Below are 20,985 nucleotides of genomic sequence, written 5' to 3' on the forward strand. Positions count from 1 at the left end.
ATAAAAGTTGTCTTAGATATCTTTGAATTTTGCCTCTCCCTTACACTGGCCCTGGAGATGCTTCATACTAAAAAAAACTTTAGTGCTTAGAAATCCAGGTTTATACATAGGTCCCACTCTTCTTGTTTAAACCAGCAAAGAGAATGCCTTCACTTTGAAAACAGCATGTGAATTGTTAGCAGGGTTTCAGAAAAATGGTACGAGTGACTGCCTTGAAAATTGAGCTCTTGGATAGTCATGTTGGATGCTAGAAAACCTTTTATTATATTATACCAATATGCTGGAAGTCTCAGTGCATCTTCGTAAGTTCAGTCAGGATTAATTGTGTGTGTTCAAACTGGCTACAATTTTGAGGCTGTGTTAATATACCAAGAGGTAGGTAGGTTACCTACTTCCCCTCCTGGAGAGAGAGCACTTCCAGTTGTTAGTAGTGTTGGTGGGATTGTTCAACTCCTAACTATATTAAAAGAAATAAAGAAATATTCTTTTGTGAGAAATTCCTTTTGAGAAATGAATTGCATCATGAAGAATCATGCAAAGTAACATTTTCCAATTATTAGTAATCTTATACATTCAGCTGTAAATGACACTTGTTTTTACAGACCACTTATAACGTAACTACCATATTTTAACCATCAGATTGTGTAGTTTTAAAATCCATCAAATAAGAGTTTTTTGAGAAACATCCTTGTGGTTTTTTTCATTAAAAAATCTGGATGCAAAATATGTTTGAGTTGGTAGTGTATTTTTTAAAAAAATGCAATATACTTTTTTCTGTTCCCTATGTTTGTTTGGAGATGTACAATAGGGTCAGATTTATAGTAGTTCTCAAAACAAATATTTTTATAATATGTAATCTTGATTTAAGATTTTTACAAATCTTTGGCATAAAAATAAAAGATAGGATTTTTCAGAAAAGCTCAGCATTTGGTTAACTCTGCTCTCATTGAAGTTAATGGCAGTCTTACCATTGATTTTTATTGGGAACAGTGAAGACATTGCTAAGTGCTTTTGAAAATCTCACCCAATGTATCATCATTTAATTTTTTATTTTTTTATTTTATTTTTTTTTAAGGCTTTTGGATGAGGCTTTTAGATTACATTGACTGGATGATGAAAATGAACACATCCAACTTTTACTCTTCAACGTTAAAATTGAAATTTCAGTTTAAAAGGAAGAGAGGAAAAAGGTTGTAACTATCAGGTTTTCTACTTTGGATTCTCTAGATTGTGGGCCCAATCCTGAAAGGCACTCTGCATCCTTAAATTCCATCAATTTGTAAATAGATAGTTTGATCTTCTGCGGGAACTGAGGATGCCCAGCAACTCTCAGGTCCTTCAGATTCAGCAAACAGTGCAGCTTCTACAATAACTAGTTACTCTTCGACTAACTCGATCCATTTCTGTGAGAGTTTTAGAGCGGCAGCAAACACTTTGTGCAATGAATATTGAAACTATTAACATGATGATACACATTTGGTATCTGATATTTATACTCTATACAGCAAATTGCAATTTTGGGGAGGGGAAAAGAGGATGGGTACCATCACTATTCTTATGTAAGGAATATCAGAGAAAGTTTAAGTTGCCAAGAGTAGTAGAGCAGCATTATAAAAGGTTTCAAGGTGAGCTGGATGAAACAAATCTAGTCAGAGTCTGAATTCTCTGACTTTATGGGAACCTTTATTACTTGTTTTCTTTCTTCCTGTGGAAAAAAAAAATTCCCTTCATATTGGTTGGAATGGTGCTTTAGTTGAATCTTCAGCCTGGATTATTATTAAAAAAGCCTGTAGAGAGGGCAAAGGGATCCAAAACACATTGTGTTTTTATTAAACTGGGGCAAAAAGCCAACAAGCACTTCACTAAAAATGTAACATTTTTCCACAGGGATATATACTCTCTTCTATGTTTCCCATTTTATAAGAAAAAGAAACCCACAATCTGCAGGCTGCAACTCACTTTCCTGTTACTCAACTCATTGATGGAGAATAATTTCTTTTGCAAAACTGGAAAGGTAAAAATGATAAACTAGAAATGCAGTTTGAGCTGTCAGCTGTGTTCAAGCTTCTGTCTGCTATGGAACTTCCATAATAAAGTAAAAAAGAAGTTTTGGGAGACTTCAATCACCCTGATATCTCCTGGGAGAGCAATACAGTAGGCATAGACAATCCAAGAAGTTTTTGGAGAGTGTAGGGGACAATTTCCGGGTGCAAGTGCTGGAGGGATCAACTAGGGGCAGAGCTCTTCTTGACCTGCTGCTCACAAACTGGGAAGAATTAGTAGGGGAAGCAAAAGTGGATGGGAACCTGGGAGGCAATGACCATGAGATAATAGAGTTCAGGATCCTGACACAAGGAAGAAAGGAGAGCAGCAGAAAACAGACCCTGGACTTCAGAGAAGCAGACTTTGACTCCCTCAGGGAACTGATGGGCAGGATCCCCTGGGAAAATAACATGAGGGGGAAAGGAGTCCAGGAGAGCTGGCTGTATTTTAAAGCATCCTTATTGAGGTTACAGAAACAGACCATCCCAGTGTGTAGAAAGAATAGTAAATATGGCAGGCAACCAGGTTGGCATAACAGTGAAATTCTTGCTGATCTTAAATGCAAAAAAGAAGCTTACAATAAGTGGAAGATTGGACAGATGACCGGGGGGAGTATAAAAATATTGCTCAGGCATGTAGGAGTGAAATCAGGAAGGCCAAATCACACTTGGAGTTGCAGTTAGCAAGAGAAGTTAAGAATAACAAGAAGGGTTTCTTCACGTATGTTAGCAACAAGAAGAAAGTCAAGGGAAGTGTGGGCCCCTTACCGATGAGGGAGGCAACGTAGTGACAGAGGATGTGGAAAAAGCTAATGTACTCAATGCTTTTTTTGCTTCTGTCTTCACGAACAAGGTCAGCTCCCAGACTACTGTGTTGGGCAGCACAGCATGGGGAAGAGGTGACCAGCTCTCTGTGGAGAAAAGTGGTTTGGGACTATTTAGAAAAGGTGGACAAGCACAAGTCCATGGGGCTGGATGCGCTGCATCCGAGAGTTCTAAAGGAGTTGGCGGATGTGATTGCAGAGCCACTGGCCATTTTCTTTGAGAACTCATGGCGATCGGGGGAGGTCCTGGACGACTGGAAAAAGGCTAATGTAGTGCCCATCCTTAAAAAAGGGAAGGAGGAGGATCCGGGGAACTACAGGCCAGTCAGCCTCACCTCAGTCACTGGAAAAATCATGGAGCAGGTCTTCAAGGAATCAATTCTGAAGCACTTAGAGGAGAGGAAAGTGATCAGGAACTGTCAGCATGGATTTACCAGCCCTGGCTGCATCAGGCCGGCCGCCCAGAGGGACCAAGCCCTGGCTGCCCCAGAGTGGCCACAGCCTTGGCCGCACCATGCCAGTCAGTGGGACCCAACACTGGCCACGTTATGCCAGCTGGAGTGACCCCAGCCTCTGCCATAACAGGCCGGCTGTAGTTAGTTACCTTGGTTAACTGGTTAAACTATTACAATTATATTGTTTAACTGGTTAACTTTTTTTAACTGATATTTACATCCCTAATACAATGCTGATCTTAAGCCGTGGCAGTCCTGGCTAGGCTGCTGACACCCTTTCCTCCATTGGAATTCTGAATGGGACGGTGATCCATTTGTGATTGACCAACTCCTGCTCAGCTTTGGTGTATATTTTAAAGTCCATTCTTGATAAATGCAAGGTGCATCGGGAACTAGCCCAAGTGATACATCTCTTGTTTATAATTTTTCCTGCAGACACGGAATATAATTTTTGGAGAGGTGAAAAAGGGAGGGTTCAATTTTTTTGGTATTAGCCCTCTTACAATCTGGCCAATCACGCTGTATGGTCGGTCATCATTCTTTTTTGTAAGTGAGCCCAATCATTTTTCCCATGAACTTCAACTGTAATCGGGGTATAAACTAGAACATAGTTTAAAAAAAAAAAAAAGGAGTTCACAATTGGTTAAAGATATATTCCACTCTGTCACAAGCCCCTCTGCACCATTTATCTTCTCTCTCTTTCATGTAGCCATCTGCTACTCCATTTCACACCCCATCCTTTGCCTTCTCTTCTACATCTTGCACTCCTTAAATTTCATTTCCCCCCACCTCCACAACCCTTTTTACCATATCTTCTGCACCCTTTCCCTTCTCTTGAAATGGCTAAAACAATAGCTCTCATATTCTGTAAGACCATTCTCTGCAGCTGTTTTCAATAGGAAGAAAGGTGTGTTCTTAACTCGAGTTAGCAAACTTAAGGTAAAAATCTTAATGGTGACAAGATGGCTTATAGCTCTCACATGGTCAAGGTAAAGCCATAGTCTTTACGTAACTCAAATTAAGTATGCAGCTTTTTTGTACTTAAGACAAGGCCTGTCAAGCAAATCTACTTTGAAACTCCTCACCAGAGTACCTTCTGATTTGTTAGTGGAGAAGTAGAGATCAGGTTTCCAGCAGATAGGGTAGAGAAAGTCCTGCATTTCTCATTGGCGGAATGAAGAAAACTGCATGTGAGATGAAATGGGATTTAGCTGAAGGAGTGAAATAGTAGGAGAGGGGAAGAACACTATATGAAGTAAGGAAAAGTAGTCTTCGTCGTCGTCATCACTACTCCCATAACTGCATTGATCGTTGAGGCACCATCACTGATGAGCAGTCTCCACCACTGACAATTGTGTGTCAGTGCTTGAGTCTCTGCTAAGTCCATTCTTGTCAACTCTTTTTTTATGTTGTCAGTCCATCTCTTCTTCTCTTCCCCTGTCCCTTGGAGGATGATCTTGGATAGGCCCGATGGTCTTATTACATGGCCATACCAATTCAGCTTGCGCTTCTTCACGGTCGTCAGGAGGTCTTCATATGACCCAGTGGATTGGGTGATGATGTTGCAGACCTTTTCATTAGTGACATGGTCGAAGTAGGAGAGGCGCAGGATTTTACGGAACTTTCTCATCTCTTCTACCTTTATTTTCTGTTCAAGTTCTGTCGTAAGGATCCATGTCTCACATACATACAGAAAAATGGAGATGACCAATGTGCGCAGCACTTTCAGTTTGGATTTCAGAGCTATATTCTTATTTCTCCAAATTGGCTTCAGCTTTGCCGCTGCTGCTGTCTGCGCAGTTCTTGCCAGTATTTCTGCCTTTGATCCTTCATCAATGATGGTTTTCCCCAAATACTTGAACTGTTTCACTGTCTCCAGATCTTGTCCACTGACGGTGATATGTGAGCTGATCCCGTCACGTTTCTTTGTCATCAGCTTGGTTTTCTCTGTACTAGTTTCCATGCTGTATTTTGCGGAGGTTTCATCTAATCGTTTCACAAGTTTGGCAAGTTCATCTTTGCTGCCTGCCAAGCCATCGGTGTCATCAGTGTACCAAAGATTTGAGATTATTCGCCCCCCAGTGCTGACTGCATACGTGATCTTCTAGGGGATCAGTCATTATGCACTCCAAGTAGATGTTGAACGGTGTGGGCGAAAGAAGGCAGTCTTGCCGGACTCCAGCCGTGGTGCGAAACCACTCTCCTATTGTGCCATTGACGAGAACTGCACTGCTGGCCTTGGCATACAGTTGTTTAATGGTAAGAATAAGTTTCTGACCAACATTGTACTTCTTCATGGTTGCCCAGAGAGCTTTGTTCTGTACTCCATCAAACACCTTCTTGAAGTCGTCAAAGACGTGGTAGATGTCCTTCTGGTGTCATAAGTACTTCTCACATAGAACACGAAGGTTGAAAATCTTTTTCTGTGGTACTTCTTCCAGCACAAAAGCCAGCTTGTTCTGTAGCAATGATATTCTCCGCTTGCGGCTTCAGTCTGTTCAATATGACTTTCAACATCACTTTGCTAGGATGGCTAATTAAGCTTATGATCTGGTAATTTTGACACAATTGCAGGTTACCTTTCTTTGGCAGAGTGATGATTAGTGACTGTGTTCACGTGGAGGGCCACTCACTGGTCTGCAAGATCTTGTAGGAGATCTTGTTGACTTCATCTGACTATTTCTCCTCCGAATTTCATCAGTTCAGCTGAAATGTTGTCAATATCTGTACCTTTTACGTTCTTGAATGACTTCACAGCTGTCTCCACTTCTTCATGCAATACTGGAAAGTCATCCTCCTCTGTTGAATCTGGGCTGTCTAGGACACTAGGATCTCCATTTGTCTGGTGGTTGTATAGATCAGAGCAGTAGTTTTTCCTACCTGTTGATGATGTCCCTTTCTTCTGTAAGACTGTTCCCTTCTTTGTCTTGAATTGCGTTAGCTTTGGTCTATCTTTCCTTCAGATATTTTACAATCTGGAAGGCTCGTTTGCTATTTTTATTATTGATACACTCTTCAATTTTAGAGCATTGTTTTTCAATCCATGTCTCCTTCGCCACTTTCATTCCTTTCTTGATCTTTCTGCCAATCGCTCTGTACTTATCAGCTCCCTCAGTGCTGTTCTTGTCTCTCAAGTTTTCTTCTAATGTTACATATCTGTAGTATTTCATTTGTGACCCATGGTTTTGTCTTCTTACGGTGTTTCCCAAGGATGTCCATTGCTGCCTCATTTATTACAGTGTTGAAATTGTTGGTCATTGTTTCTACGTCTTCCTCTAGAGCAAGCAATGGGGCAAATTTTCTGCCAATCATTGGTTGGAATAACTCTGCAGTGTTTCGGTCTCTTGAGTCTTTCTAAGTCAAACTTGGTTCTGGTGAACTTTGGCCTAACTATTTTCCTTAGCCGCCGCCAAAAGTTTTATCATCACAAGTGTCACAAATATAAAGGGAAGGGTAAACACCTTTCGATCCCTCCTGGCCAGAGGGAAAACCCTTTCACCTGTAAAGGATTTAAGAAGCTAGGATAACCTCGCTGGCACTGACCAAAATGACCACTGAGGAGACAAGATATTTTCAAAGCTGGGGGGGGGGAGTAAAGGTTCTCTCCGTCTGTGTGATGCTTTTGCCGGGAACAGAAAAGGAATGGAGTCTTAGAACTTAGTAAGTAATCTAGCTAGATATGCGTTAGATTCTGTTTTGTTTAAATGGTTGATAAAATAAGCTGTGCTGAATGGAATGTATATTCCTGTGTTTGTGTCTTTTTGTACCTTAAGGTTTTTCCTAGAGGGATTCTCTGTTTTGAATCTGATTACCCTGAAAGGTATTTACCATCCTGATTTTACTGAGGTGATTCTTTTACTTTTTCTTCACTTAAAATTCTTCTTTTAAGGACCTGATTGCTTTTTCATTGTTCTTAAGATCCAAGGGTTTGGGTCTGTGTTCACCGATGGAAATTGGTGAGGATTTTTATCAAGCCTTCCCAGGAAAGGGGGTGTAGGGTTTTGGGAGGATTTTGGGGGGAAAGACGTTTCCAAGCGGGCTCTTTCCCTGTTATATATTTGTTATATATTTGATGGAGGCGGCAATAAAGTCCAAGGGCAAAAGGTAAAATAGTTTGTACTTTGGGGAAGTATTAACCTAAGCTGGTAAAAATAAGATCAGGGGGTTTTTCATGCAGGTCCCCACATCCTTACCCTAGAGTTCAGAGTGGGGAAGGAACCTGGACAACAAGGTTGTGATCACTTCCAATAACAGCCCTGGGGAGAGCTCCTTCTTTTAGCTCTGTTAATCCCAGAATGAAATCGGTTTTGCTTCATGATGTAGTTGATTTGGCTGTGATGTAGACCATCAGGTGTGTACCACATTGATCATCTGGATGCTTAATGTGTTTGCAAGAATCAGGTGTTATAGCTGGCAAACTCCAAAAGTCTCAAACTTTTCTCATTTGTTACTGTGTTACAGAAAGGGCCACAATAATCTCGCCAATCTGCCTGTGCATCAGTACCCACTTTAGCATTCCAATCTCCCTCTACAATCAGAATATATTTCTTGTGTTCATCAACGATGATGTCTTGGAGCTGATTGTAAAAATCTTCAATTTGTTCATCGTTATAATTTGTTGTAGGGGCATATACTTGTACCACTGATATTAAATGGTACTGCCTTTAGACGAATGGAAATAAGTCTGCTGGACGTTGGGCGGCATCCTAATACTAAATTATTGATATCTTTATGCACAAGAAATCCTACGCTGTTGATATGTTTGTTCTCTCCATTGTAATAGAGTACATAGCCTTCTTCCGTTAGTGCCTCTCCAAAGTTCATCCATCTGACCTCAGAGATTCCTAGGAAGTCCCAGGTGTATTGTTCCATTTCGTATGTGAGTTCTTTCAACCTCCTTATTTGTCTCAATATCCTTACATTCCATGTGGCTATGGTGATGTTATCTCTTCCACGGATCCTCTTTGTTGGGGTTACACCAGGAATATGTGTTGCATCCACCCTGTTGGGAGACGGATGGCGCAGTCATTATTAACCCAGGCTGCAACCAATCCTGTCTGGACATGGTTGACTTGCTTATCATATGGTGTGTCTTGGGCAAATTTCTGACCTGGGAGAGCCCATCCCTCTCCAAGCAGCCCCCTTTTAGTCACCTCTTACTACGTGCAGGAGGAGCAATGGGCATATTCTGTGTCCGGACCCACAGGGGCAGATAGGAAGGATAGAGAGAGAAAAAACAAGAGATGGGGAAGAAATTTTTTAAAAATTAAATTCCTCCTCCCCAATAATTAGTCTGTCCTTGTCTGTAACAGTCTGGAGAAAGATTCTTCTCACCAAATGAAAACAGAGGCTTGAAGTTGTGAAGAGCTTGATTTCTGCATATCTGTTGTAGGGATGGGGAGAGGACAAGGAAAAATGTGGGATTTGGAATAAAGTGAACCTCTTCACACAGTTCCCAGTTTGAAACACCGTCTGTATTGAATAGGGGTCGTGAGTGTTTTCCCTTTCCCAAACCTCCAGGCTAGCTGCCTGACCAAAAGCTTAGCAGTTGCAGAGCAAACTGCCCATGTTCAGTGGAGATGCATCTGGTTTTGCAGAGCAGGATTCTGAATTAGGGGCAGAGAAAAACTATGTGAGCAGTCTGAAAAATCCAGGCTGCACATTAGACGGGCACTATTTTGCTTAGACTAAAGCTCATCCAAAGTGTGTTTTGGGTTTTTTTCCTGCCTACAATACAGGAATATGGAATGGTAGCCCAGTATATTGTTACAGTAATGAGTATTCTATCACCATCCCATAATTGAGTTTTCTAGTCTATCCAGGAATATTTCCATGTATGGTGATCCGCTCTCTCTCCCTTCCCCTCCCACCCCCTCCCCAAAACACTAAAAACAAACCCCTACTGTGGCAGTTTAACTATTTCCCTGCTGCTACCTTTGTGGCGAGGAGGAGAGAGACATCCCTACCTTAATCACCTTCTAGCTGTTCCGCCCCTATTTCTGTCTCTGCTCTTCTGTTTCCCCATTTCTGTCTGTGCTTTTTTATTGTATTGATGTTCAGTTGAAATTACCATGTAATGTCACAGTATACCAAGTAGATCCAGTATTACTGGAGATGCACTTTGCCCTATTTGCCTGGCATGTTAAGCAGTAGTAAACTAGTTGTATCTATTTGCTGAACTGAGAACAGTTTCAGCTGAGTCAAATTATTGTGGAGAAAAGTGCATAATTATATTTCTTCTTTGAAACAGGATAATCCTGTGGTTTGCATGGGACTGTTTTACATATGCCTTGTACAACACGAAACACAGTGTTGGCACCCAATAAATCAGCATAAGAAATTTAAATGGGAGACTGGAATGCCTCTTTTGCTTTAACATAGCTGTATTTTTCATTTTCTTAGCTTGGAGATATTTTAGTCTTGTGTTTTTCAACGAGAATTGCCTGGGGAGGAAAGAATGAGGATGATAAATTGAATACTTTTTAAGCACACTTCCCTTGTATGCATGAGGTTTCAGTTGACTTCAGGGAAAAAAGTCCTTTTTGTCTAGACTGTTTGGTGTTTTAGGATAGTTAAAGTCCTAAATGCCCCCCCCCATTTTTTATTTACCCCTAAAGGGAAATAAGTGAACTTCAGAAAGTCTTCAGTTGCTTTCTTCAGGAGATGTAAATGACATGTTGCTAATATGAAATCTTAAAATAGGCTTCAATAGTAGTGGGAACTACAGTTGAGCTGTCTTGTATCCAGTCTGGTCTAAAAACCTGGTGAAAAGAAAGTTCTGCCAACTGGATCATACATTAGTATTAACTGTAGCTTTTAACAGATGAGTAGAGATCCCTTGTCAAACATACCGTGTAGTAACTTTTAAAGAAGTTTGTTTGTTTGTTTGAGTACATTTTTCTTGCATTACCAACTTCTTCCATAAAGTTAACCACAAACCATATTACTGGGGACTCAGCTACAGCCTGTGGTGAGCAGGAAATAGATTAAACACAGGTTTTCCCTTTTGTTAAGCTGCCAACAATGATGTCAGTAATGTTAATGATCCTTACCTCGGCTTGCTCTAGTTCTAGCACCATCTATTAAAACATTTGTCTAGTGTGTGCTGTTTTATGTTGTTAAGGAAACACTGATGCTTGTTGATAAGAAACAATAGGGCACCCAGATGATGACTTGAATCTATATCAGGTGCTTTCCCCATTGAAACATTTTATAATAGTACACTGGGGAGAGGACAAATAAAATGCTCTTACTGTTTAAGAGAAAAACTTTAAATACTTAAGAAATATTTTGAGTCCTTTTTTCATTTAGTAAAATTTTACAAAATATAAATCATGTATTTGTAAATATACTACCAATGGATTGCAAACTAAAATTTGTTAAGGCAGTTTTGAGTCTGTAAATCAGGTGTTGAATATGTGTATTATCCCTGCTGTTTCACAGTTGTGGAAAATTTCAAATAAAACATGCGGCATAAACTCTGGACAGCAAGTTCAGTGCCTAAAATTAGAACATGATGCAAAAACACCATAATAAAAGAATAATTTCTGCATTTGCCTTCGAATAATTTTAAAGGCGACACCACAGCTTTTGCCATTGAAAAGCATACTACTTGTCATGTAATGCTCACCAATGTGAGTCCAGGTTGCACAGTCTAACAAATGCAAATTAGTGAAGCAGGCTTATCTTTGTCAGGATAGATAATATAATTGGGCACTACTTAATTTATGGTGTAATTCAGGAACCTTGTGTAAAATATGTGTAAAATGATAGTTTCATATTTCATTGTGCCATGTATATCTAAGTCATAATTTTAATGAAAAATTCCCTCTCCCTTTCGGTTTTCTGCATTCGCACCTGAAGTATTGTGTTAAATCTCAGTATGGCGCGTTAGTGAGACCATATATTCGTAATGGATCATGTGATGTGGTCCAGCTTTCATCCAGACCACATCACACAATCCATTGTCTTCAGCCAAGCTTTAAGATGCAACATTTGCTCCAATCCCTCAGACAGAAACAACCCCTACAAGATCTCTGTCAACTGTTCCTAAAACTACAGTACCCACCTGCTGAAGTGAAGAAACAAATTGACAGAGCCCAAAGAGTACCCAGAAGTAACCTACTACAGGACAGGCCCAACAAAGCAAGTAACAGGACGCCACTAGCCATCACCTTCAACTAAACCTCTCCAGCCCATCATCAAGGATCTACAGCTTATCCTGAAGGATGACCCATCACTCTCACAGATCTTGGGAGATGAGACAGGCCAGTCCTTGCTTACAGATAGCCCCCCAACCTGAAGCAAGTACTTACCAGCAACCACACAACAAAAACACTAACCCAGGAACCTATCCTTGCAACAAAGCCCGTTGCCAACTTTGGCTACGTATCTATTCAAGGGACACTATCATAGGACCTAATCACATCAGCCACACCATCAGAGGCTCGTTCACCTCTACATCTACCAATGTGATATATGCCATCATGTGCCAGCAATGCACCTCTGCCATGTACGTTGGCCAGATGGGACAGTCTCTATGCAAAAGAATAAATGGACACAAATCAGATGTCAAGAATTAGAACTCTCAAAAACCAGTCTGAGAACACTTCAGTTTCCCTGGACACTCAGTTACAGACCTAAAAGTTGCAATTCTTCGACAAAAAAACTTCAAAAACAGACTCGAATAAGAAATTGCAGAACTGGAAATAATTTGCAAACTGGACACCACTTAAATTAGGCTTGAATTAAGACTGGGAATGGATGAGTCATTACACAAAGTAAAACTATTTCCCCATGCTAACCTTTCTCCTACTGTTACTCTCACCTTCTTGTCAACTGTTTTGAAATGGGCCATCCTGATTATCACTACAAAAGTTTTTTTTCTTCTGCTGATAAAAGCCCACCTTAATTGATTAGACTCATTAGAGTTGTTCTTTTTTTCATGTTCTCTGTGTGTGTGTGTGTGTGTGTGTGTGTGTGTGTGTGTGTGTGAGATCTATCTATCTTCCTACTGTCTTTTCCATTGCATGCATCTGATGAAGTGGATTTAGCCCACGAAAGCTTATGCTCAAATAATTTGCTGATACAGACTAACACAGCAGTCTCTCTAAATCAGAGTGTAAGGATCAAAAATAACACAAACAAACAGAAAACCCATAATAAAACAAAACACAAAAGATAGAGAATTTTGATACTGTGGCCAAGGTCTGTGGCTTTCTAGATAAATTATATTTATATCCCTTTGCATGGTCTGTGGGAAGATATCATAAGAAACTAATAGGATTTTCTAACCATCTCTAAGAATAGGAAAATAGCAGGTCAATGTCCCTTGCTGTGTCCTCCGTCCTCCGTCTGGGCTAGGACCATGGTCCTCCGTCTGGGCTAGGTTTCAGAGTAGCAGCCGTGTTAGTCTGTATTCGCAAAAAGAAAAGGAGTACTTGTGGCACCTTAGAGACTAACACATACTAACTAATATCTGGGCTATTGTACCTAGCTGCTGCTGTTGCAAGTCACTATGCCTTTCCAACCAGGCTGTAATGATTAGCTGCCGCTGTGGATCATCATTAAGGCTCTGTGACAGACATGGAAAGTCACAGATTCCGTGACTTCTGCAGTGGCTGGCTCTGGGGCTGCCCGAGCAGATCAGGCAATCCCTGGGCCAGTCGCACTGGCCACTGCTAGGGCAGTTGGGGGGGGGGGGGGAGGCTGAGGGCTGGGAGTTGGCGTGTGGGGCAGCGCTTACCTCGGGGGGGACGGGGCTCTCCGGAAGCGGCTGGCATGTCCCTGCAGCCCCTAGGTGGAGGGGCCAGAGGGCTCTGCGCAGTGCTCCTGCCTGGAGGCACCACCCCCACAGCTCCCATTGGCTGCAATTCCAGGCCAATGGGAGCTGGAGCTCGTGGCAGGGGCAGCACGTGGAGCCTCCCTGGCCTTCCCTCCCCCTTGGAGCTGCAGGAATATGCTGGCCACTTCCAGGGAGCTGCGTGGAGCCTGGTAGGGAGCCTGCCAGGCTTCCCCCCCACCTTCCCACCAGGCCACATGCCCCCTCCAGCCCATGGGGGGTCTCGGGCAACCCCCCTGCAGCCTCTGGCCCAAATTTTAGTTAAGGGTATATAGAACAAGTCATGGACACATCAGGGCTGTGAGTTTTTGTTTACTGCCTGTGACCTGTCCATGACTTTTACTAAAAATACCCGTGACCATAATCGTAGCCTTAATCATCATCATCCATCACCTTCTACATCCCATATCCCCCTGAAGCTGCACGTGGAAGGATGAGAGTAACCCAAGATGCAGAACAACATCTTGTCCCACTGTTACTACTTTTCAGTCTTCTTGCCTTCATTTTAAAGCATACAGTTTATTTGCATGTAGCAGTCTAAATTCAACCTGGTGACACTACAGAGGATGGACAAGGCCTATCTTTCCTGCTGGTTAAAGACTCTGCATTTTCTAGCTGAAGGTTATTTTTACCTGAAAGAGTGGACTTCTCACTCAGGAGGAATTACAAGGGATTGTCTGACAATCTAAGGAACCTCTCCAAACGCCCACATACCTTGCATGAGCAGTGCTCATGTTGTAGATAGTACTGCATGTGTAGTGCCTCTCAAAACTAAAGATTTCACAGCCTAAGAGCTGCTCTCTGGAAAATGTCTTTTGACAGCCACTTTCTCTGTGATCACACTAGGTATGCCATATATCTCTACTCAGAATAGTGGGATACAACTCTGTTTTTGTAGGCATGAGTGTCTTTGGTCATTGAGAGCGAATTCCTATACATATCGGCTTCATGTTTTCTTGTTATATCAGTGGAAAATGTTATGGAAGGCAAGGGACAAAGTTAGGGTGACCAGATGTCCCGATTTTATAGGGACAGTGCTGATATTTGGGGCTGTCTCTTATATAGGCACCTATTACCCCCCATCCCCTGTCCCAATTTTCTGTACTTGCTGTCTGGTCACCCTAGACGTGGTGGTCAGGGAGTCATCAGAAAAGTCAAGTTATAATCCGGGCACCTGCCAAACAATGCAAAGGAATACAGATCATATTGCAAGTTGAAGGAGCCCCTGAAGTAGAACAGGAGAAATTACCATTTTGCATTGGTTGTTGGAACAAGTTGGGGTGAAAGGAGTTAGTGATGATGGATATTTTCAGAGCAATCTTCATGAGACTCTGCCAACTGTGTCTTGAATAGACCCTCACCCTAAGTACTCCCCACCCCGATTGGTGCCAGGCTCTTTAAATTTGGGAATTAATAGGTACTCACCAGCGGTCAAAATTAAGTTCCTGAACATTGTCCATAGGGGGTGATTCTGAGCTGTGGAAGAATCAAATGGACAATGTTGTCTCAAGTCAATTATGGAAATGGCAGGACATGAAGGCAGTCCTCCATCATTTATTACAGATTCGAGTAATACAACCCCATTCCCTGGCAGAGGGAACTCAAGGGCAGCTCTTCATCCTACTATATTTCTAGCCTGGGAGAATTGGTAACAGAAAACAGGGCTCTGCCTGAAAATCTGAATAAGTGCCTACAGGAGCCTATGTTCAAGATGGGATGTTCTCAAGTCTACTTGACGACTTATCTACAGAGAGGTTTTCTGTCTTGTCTTCATATTCTCGTTGTATGATCTACAGACAATAATCCTACTTGACACATGGCTGACAGCTTTTTCCACTCTGATCATTAGTGTTTGGTCTGGCAAAGTGCTTCAGGATCTCTTCCAGGATCATGGTACTTGTAATAATGAATAAAGAAGGAGGGAATGATCTTGTATCACTTCCTGGACAGTTCTGCTAATCAGCGTCTGGGTGAGAGAAATCAGATACAGAATGATAGTTTCTGAAGCATCTTAGGATATATTGGGTACTACAAGATACAAAATCTTGTCTTGGAAGAATGTTAAAAATGAAGGCACCGATGATGAAAAAACAAGTCGTCCTTAACAAAAGTCCAGTCTCTATTGAAGCCTATTGGGAATGCTGGTTTCATGCACAGATAAGCTTCCGTGACAAGAACTCATGTGAGAGAGATCCATTAATTCCTGTTTATCCCATCCATATTTCACCCTGTCATGTCCATTGACTGAGGTGAAGGTCCTGTGTTTTTTTTCTTGTTTGTTCCCTCAACTGAGGAACACTGAAATTCCTTATGGTTTTTTTTTTTTTTAAACAATCACCTAGCGTAATATCTCCCAATGCCACTGACTCAGAGATCTGCCATCACAAGAGCCAGTCCTCTATCCAGGACCAGATAGGCTCATCCTAACTGTCTTGTGTTTTGAAAGAGATAACAAAAACAAAAATTGACTCAGGTATCAACAGTAATAGCTCCTAGAAAGAAGTCTATAAAATGAACTTATTCTACTTGCAAATGAAAAGTCCAGGGGATAAATATGATGTTAAAGTTGGTTAGAGGTTGCCTGGAGTTCATCTAGGAGGACCTTTTTATATAGGACACAAGTGTCCAAGCTAAAAAGTCTGTTTTACATTATGTTCTTACGTTAAGTAAAAGGAGGTGTTCTGCACATCCCAATGTTAAGTGGCTCTCTACGAGAGCTACTCTGATTTCACCCTACAAGATTGTAGAGCCCAATTATCAACCTGCATTCTGGTTCTTATGGTGCTGACCTGATTGAACTCCTATGAGATGTTTGTTAATTCCTGTATATCAAAATAGTCTTCTCAATAGCTGTTACCTCCACTAGGATCTCTCTGATGTTGGGAGCTCTTTCTGATGAGACCCGGTATTGTCCGTTTAATTCAGACAAGATGGGAATCATTCCCATAATAAATTCAGTTATTTTGTCACAGAAGTCAAGAAATACTCTAAAGTTTTTAAATCCTAATGGTTGTGCACTTCATAAGTTCTAATGTATGTGTGTACACACAGATCTAAGGCCCTATTTATTCTATATAGTTATGGTTATATTACAGTGACCTTGAGGAAGCAGGTCTGCGTTCAGTATGGATGTTATCTTTGTTTTTGTTGTGTGTGGAATCAGTCAGACCATGCATCATAGTTGTGCAGTTATAGTATGGGTTGTCAGTATCTCCATTATACATTTTTGGGGGGGCAAAAGGGGATAAAGGAATTGATAAGTAGGTCATTTTAAAATCAGCTGTCTAGGCTAAAACTTTCCTTAGCAGAGAATCAAATGTTTCTAAATGTTTGTTACTTGTGTGTTACGTTTTTGTAATGTAGGACATGCGTAACAGGTTTCAGATGCCTACTTTAGAATCCTTGTAACTCGTTTAGTTTTGGTTTTTTAAAAGAAATTTTGAACACTTAGACCAAAGTAATATGGACTGTTTGCTGATTTTTTTAGATCTAAATGAACAATACAAATTCTTTAAAAGTAGCAGCCGTGTTAGTCTGTATTCATAAAAAAGAAAAGGAGTACTTGTGACACCTTAGAGACTAATAAATTTATTTGAGCATAAGCTTTCGTGAGCTACAGCTCACTTCATCGGATGCATTCGGTGGAAAATACAGTGGGGAGATGGTGTCTAAGGTGTCACAAGTACTCCTTTTCTTTAAAAATAGAATCTTTTCACTTAAATGGGATAACTCTTTTTTTTTTAATTGATCTATGTAAAAGTGTTTCAAACAATGTGGTATAGAGCATCTCTTCATTCCTGTTTCAAAAACAACTGATACACTCAAAAGCTTAATTCAAATGGACAGACTTTTGAGATCTTGAAAGATTCTCCAGTTAAAATGGTGGTGTCTTTGCTCCAAACTATCTTACAGGGAAACTGAAGTTGCTTATATTGTGTCACAGTAGTGTCACAAGATAATTTTCAGGAAACCTTTACAAGGGTGTCGTATCCTGTTATATATAACCCTGCAGACATTGAAAGTGTGGTAATAGATCTGAAACTGACCCATGTTACTACTATAAGTATCCTTTTCATGGTGCTTTTCTAAGGAACTACTGAGAGCCAGTTTACATGCATTGAAAGCGTACTACAGTTACTGCTCCATATATTTTTGGACAGTCATCCTGAGTCACAAATTCCTAGATATACAACCTACTCCAGCCTTTACCCTGTTTCACTTTTCCAAAGGTTTTGGTAGCTTATGCACCTAGTCTTCCATAATTACTATTTTCTTCAGGACAGTTAAAGTTTCTGAATGATTTCACTAGATAATAATTTCTCTGTCTCCAGAAAATGTTTTTTTCTCTTGTATTAGTTTCTGTGTACAGAAGACTGGAGAGTAACACCCAGAGATTGCACCAGGTTTCTTTACAAAAGAGTCTTGTGTTGGGGAAAGCAAGAGAGGATTTTTATAAGTAATGCGTGACAGATTTGGGAGTTTAGGTAAATTACAGAAACATTAGATAATAGATATGATATATTGCTTTGACACTGAAAATTGTTTTTATTTATTGACAATATCTCAAAACAACAAGTTTGACATAAGTAGAAGAACTGTACATTTCCCTTCCTGTTTCTTCCACTGTGCAGGTTGGAGCATGTGACTATACTACTGAGTACAGTTTGTTCTTGCACTAAATTCATTCAGCTATGCTGGATTAGAGCCAGATATGAAATGAAAAGCAAATCATGCGCATTTCACTACTTCTCTGTTTAAATTAGGCGATTTCTTTCTTTGTCACTCGTCCTTTAATAAAGCATGGCATTACTGTCTATTTTTAGGTCCAACATAGTTGAAAGCCGTGAAGCTATGTTAAGCTGTATATAGATATTCTGGTAGGAACATTCCAGTAGATTGCAATATGAGTTCAGGAGAAAGTTGAAAGTAAATGAGAGATCTGTGAGATAATTCTCCAGGGAGTTTTCACAGCATACCATGCATCATTTGCAAGGATAGATTTTCCTTTCACTTGAAGGACCACACAAAGTAAATTCTGTTTCTTGGGAAATGAAAGAGTACAGGACAGGAGGCCTTTTCAGTTTTTACTTCAGTGTCCCTATTGGAAGTCTTTATTTGCAGGGGGAAATATACTGTCAATCTTTCTAGGACATAGTATATGTTATGAAAATTTTTCACGTTTGTTAAAATCAGAATCTTAGCTTATAAATTCTGTTTAGCCCAGAAGTAAAACAGAAAGTAGTGCTGTCTATGGAAAATTTTTTGCTGGCGGGTCACTTTTTGTCAGAGTCCTAGTTTTAATGATGTCATATCCTCCCTACTGAGATTAGGGTCAGAAGCAGAATTATGGCTGCAGCATCTTGTGAGGAGTCAGAGGTTGTCTATATGATGCATTAGTCTGCATAAGTGGGATGTAAATTCTAGTCTAGTAGTCCCGGTACACTAGGGAACTTCTAGTGCATACCACCAGGATCAACATGGGCCAGTTGATGCATGACATGCTGGGTTACACTAGAATTTATACCCTACTAGTACAGACTAACACACCGTGTGGATGAGGCATCAGTCTTCTGTCAATGATATGAACTATATTTTTAAAAAGACGTCAGTGGATATCAACAATGGGTCCTGACTTCTGGCACCATAGGAGTGTCCAAAATTTGCATTTTTATAGTTTTTCATAACTTATTAATGGTCAGTGGTGGGCATGTTGAGGTTCCATGGCACCTTCTCACACAAGAAATTGTGCACCTGGGTAGGCAGGAAAGTGGGGTCAGCAATCTAACCAAAAACTTCCTTGCAGAGAGTACAAAAGAGCCCAAAAGGATAATGGTCTGGACTCTTTTCTTTGATATAGAAATTAGTGTCAAGAACTCTAATCAGTATGAACACTCTTGTTTTCTTTTTTCCATATGTGAATCTCTCAAATATGTTAAAAATATATTTCTGACATTCAGTATCTTTGATGGCTTTAGTAATTGTTACATGTTTGAGTATAGTTTATGTATGTCATTCTTTTCCAAGGTGTTAAAGACTGAAGTTTGAATGGCACATGTCATTTGTGGTGTTCAAAGCAGTAATTATAAGCAGTGTGTTTACAAGCCTAATACGGTTACTTTCTTTCTCTTTCAATTTCAGAATGATGACCTATACAACCTCAGCAAATCCTTCTTTTTACTCATGGGTATCCAGACTATAAATGTTACATGAATCACAACTAGGACCTCACATCCTCCTCCTCGTCCATAGATGGGTACGATGCATCCAGTTCAGTTTGTTTACTTTACACAAACCTCAGGAGTTAGTTGACTGAACTGCACATTCTATGTTGTGCCAAGCAAAAGCACTGTGACACCTGGACAATGAGTCTCTATTACTTCATCCTCTACCATAAGGACTTAGCTGGACACAGTGAACTGATGTGCCCACCACTATGTCATGGTGAGAATGGGAATTGTACTAGCACATTTATGTGATACATTACATTTCATTTGCTGCTGAAAACCTGTATGACAAATCATCATTGTAAATTATTACATATAAAACTGTTAATGTTGGTTGAAGAGTATTAAATATTTAACATAGGTTTTGATTTATACATGTACTTTTTTAATTAAAATGTAACTTTTCCTACAGCACATCTTTTTTGATGTGGAACTGAGGTATACTATATTCTGTTGTAAACAGAGTGGGGAACCTGCTTAAAACAAGGCTAATAAGAATAGAGTAGGGTACTATTCTTGTTTTAAGATTGTAATTCAGAAAATAATATAATATGAATCATTGGCCCCTGGGCCTTGATTGTACAGTCATATTTACTGATACTATCAGTTGTAAGATGACCCTGATGTTGAGCTAAATTCTTTCCAAAAAAAAATAAATAATTTGTACTCCTCTTGTAAAATAGGCTGTATTAACTCAAATGAAGATAAACTTACTGTAGATGGTATTTACAAGTGTCAACTTGAACTCATCTATTGCACAGAAACTTACAAAAAGCAGAAAAAAGAAATCAAAGTCTTCCATTGTGTATATATTAGGAGAAGAAAGGAAAAAAAAGAATCATGGGTGAAGTCTTCAAATCAAAACTCTTCCTGGAATGAAATATGTGGGTGTTTGTAAATTCTGGAAATCTTTCTATACGTAATAAACTAGATACTGTTTTATCTGCTTATTTTTTTTTTCCTGGTAAATTGTCTCAATTGTCTACCCATCCACTCAGACATTCTATTGACATTTCCTTTTTGCACTACCATGAATGGTGGCAGGATACCATAGAGCTTGCTACTTCAGAGTTCAAATTTCAAGCATAATTAGGTAATACAATATATTAACAGGGAGCACACATCTCTGAATTACTTCACTAATACTCTTCATGTTTCCAGGAAATTATCACTCCTCCTCATTCCATTGAAGTCGATGAAAAAATTCACACAGGCTTCACTGGAAGCAGTGTCTGGACTTCTGTTTTTAGTTTTAAAAAAGTGGCCTAGACAATTTTCGGGAGTTCCCTGTGTACAAAAGAGGCAGTGGGGCAGTGCTGCTTCTGTGGCACTATTCTATGTCCTCCTCTGATCCAGTGAATTTCCATTAATAGCATCTGCAGGGCTTCACTAATTTGTTGTGGGGTAGAGCAACAGACGTCAGGCTCTGCTTCTGGATTTCCGTGTGGAAACGATGGTCAAGAAATAATACAACTTGAAGCTGTATTGGTGCTTCCTATGTCCTTTCTGCTGCTTATGTTAAACAGCTCTAGGCCACTGTCAGTTCAGGAGGTGCATTCCCAAGGAGAGACAGGCCATTGGAACAGTAGCTGTCTCTGC

At 40.3% G+C, this 20,985-nt stretch overlaps 1 protein-coding gene across 5 annotated transcripts in view; it reads left to right on the forward strand.

The window, feature by feature from the left end:
• Nucleotides 1–20,577, forward strand: part of IRS1 (insulin receptor substrate 1) — an 81,742-nt gene extending 61,165 nt beyond the window's left edge. For 4 of the 5 annotated variants that reach the window (XR_006274258.1, XR_006274259.1, XR_005295057.2 and 1 more), the window contains one exon: nt 19,301–20,577. The gene's annotated coding sequence lies outside the window, so the exon portion shown is untranslated. Of the gene's footprint in view, nt 1–1,887; nt 2,015–19,300 lie in introns of all 5 variants that reach the window. The other variant, XR_006274257.1, reaches the window with a different exon arrangement.
• Nucleotides 20,578–20,985: the final 408 nt, after the last annotated feature.

This window comes from Dermochelys coriacea, chromosome 9 (genome assembly GCF_009764565.3).
Source record: "Dermochelys coriacea isolate rDerCor1 chromosome 9, rDerCor1.pri.v4, whole genome shotgun sequence".
In the NCBI taxonomy this organism is placed as follows: domain Eukaryota; kingdom Metazoa; phylum Chordata; order Testudines; family Dermochelyidae; genus Dermochelys; species Dermochelys coriacea.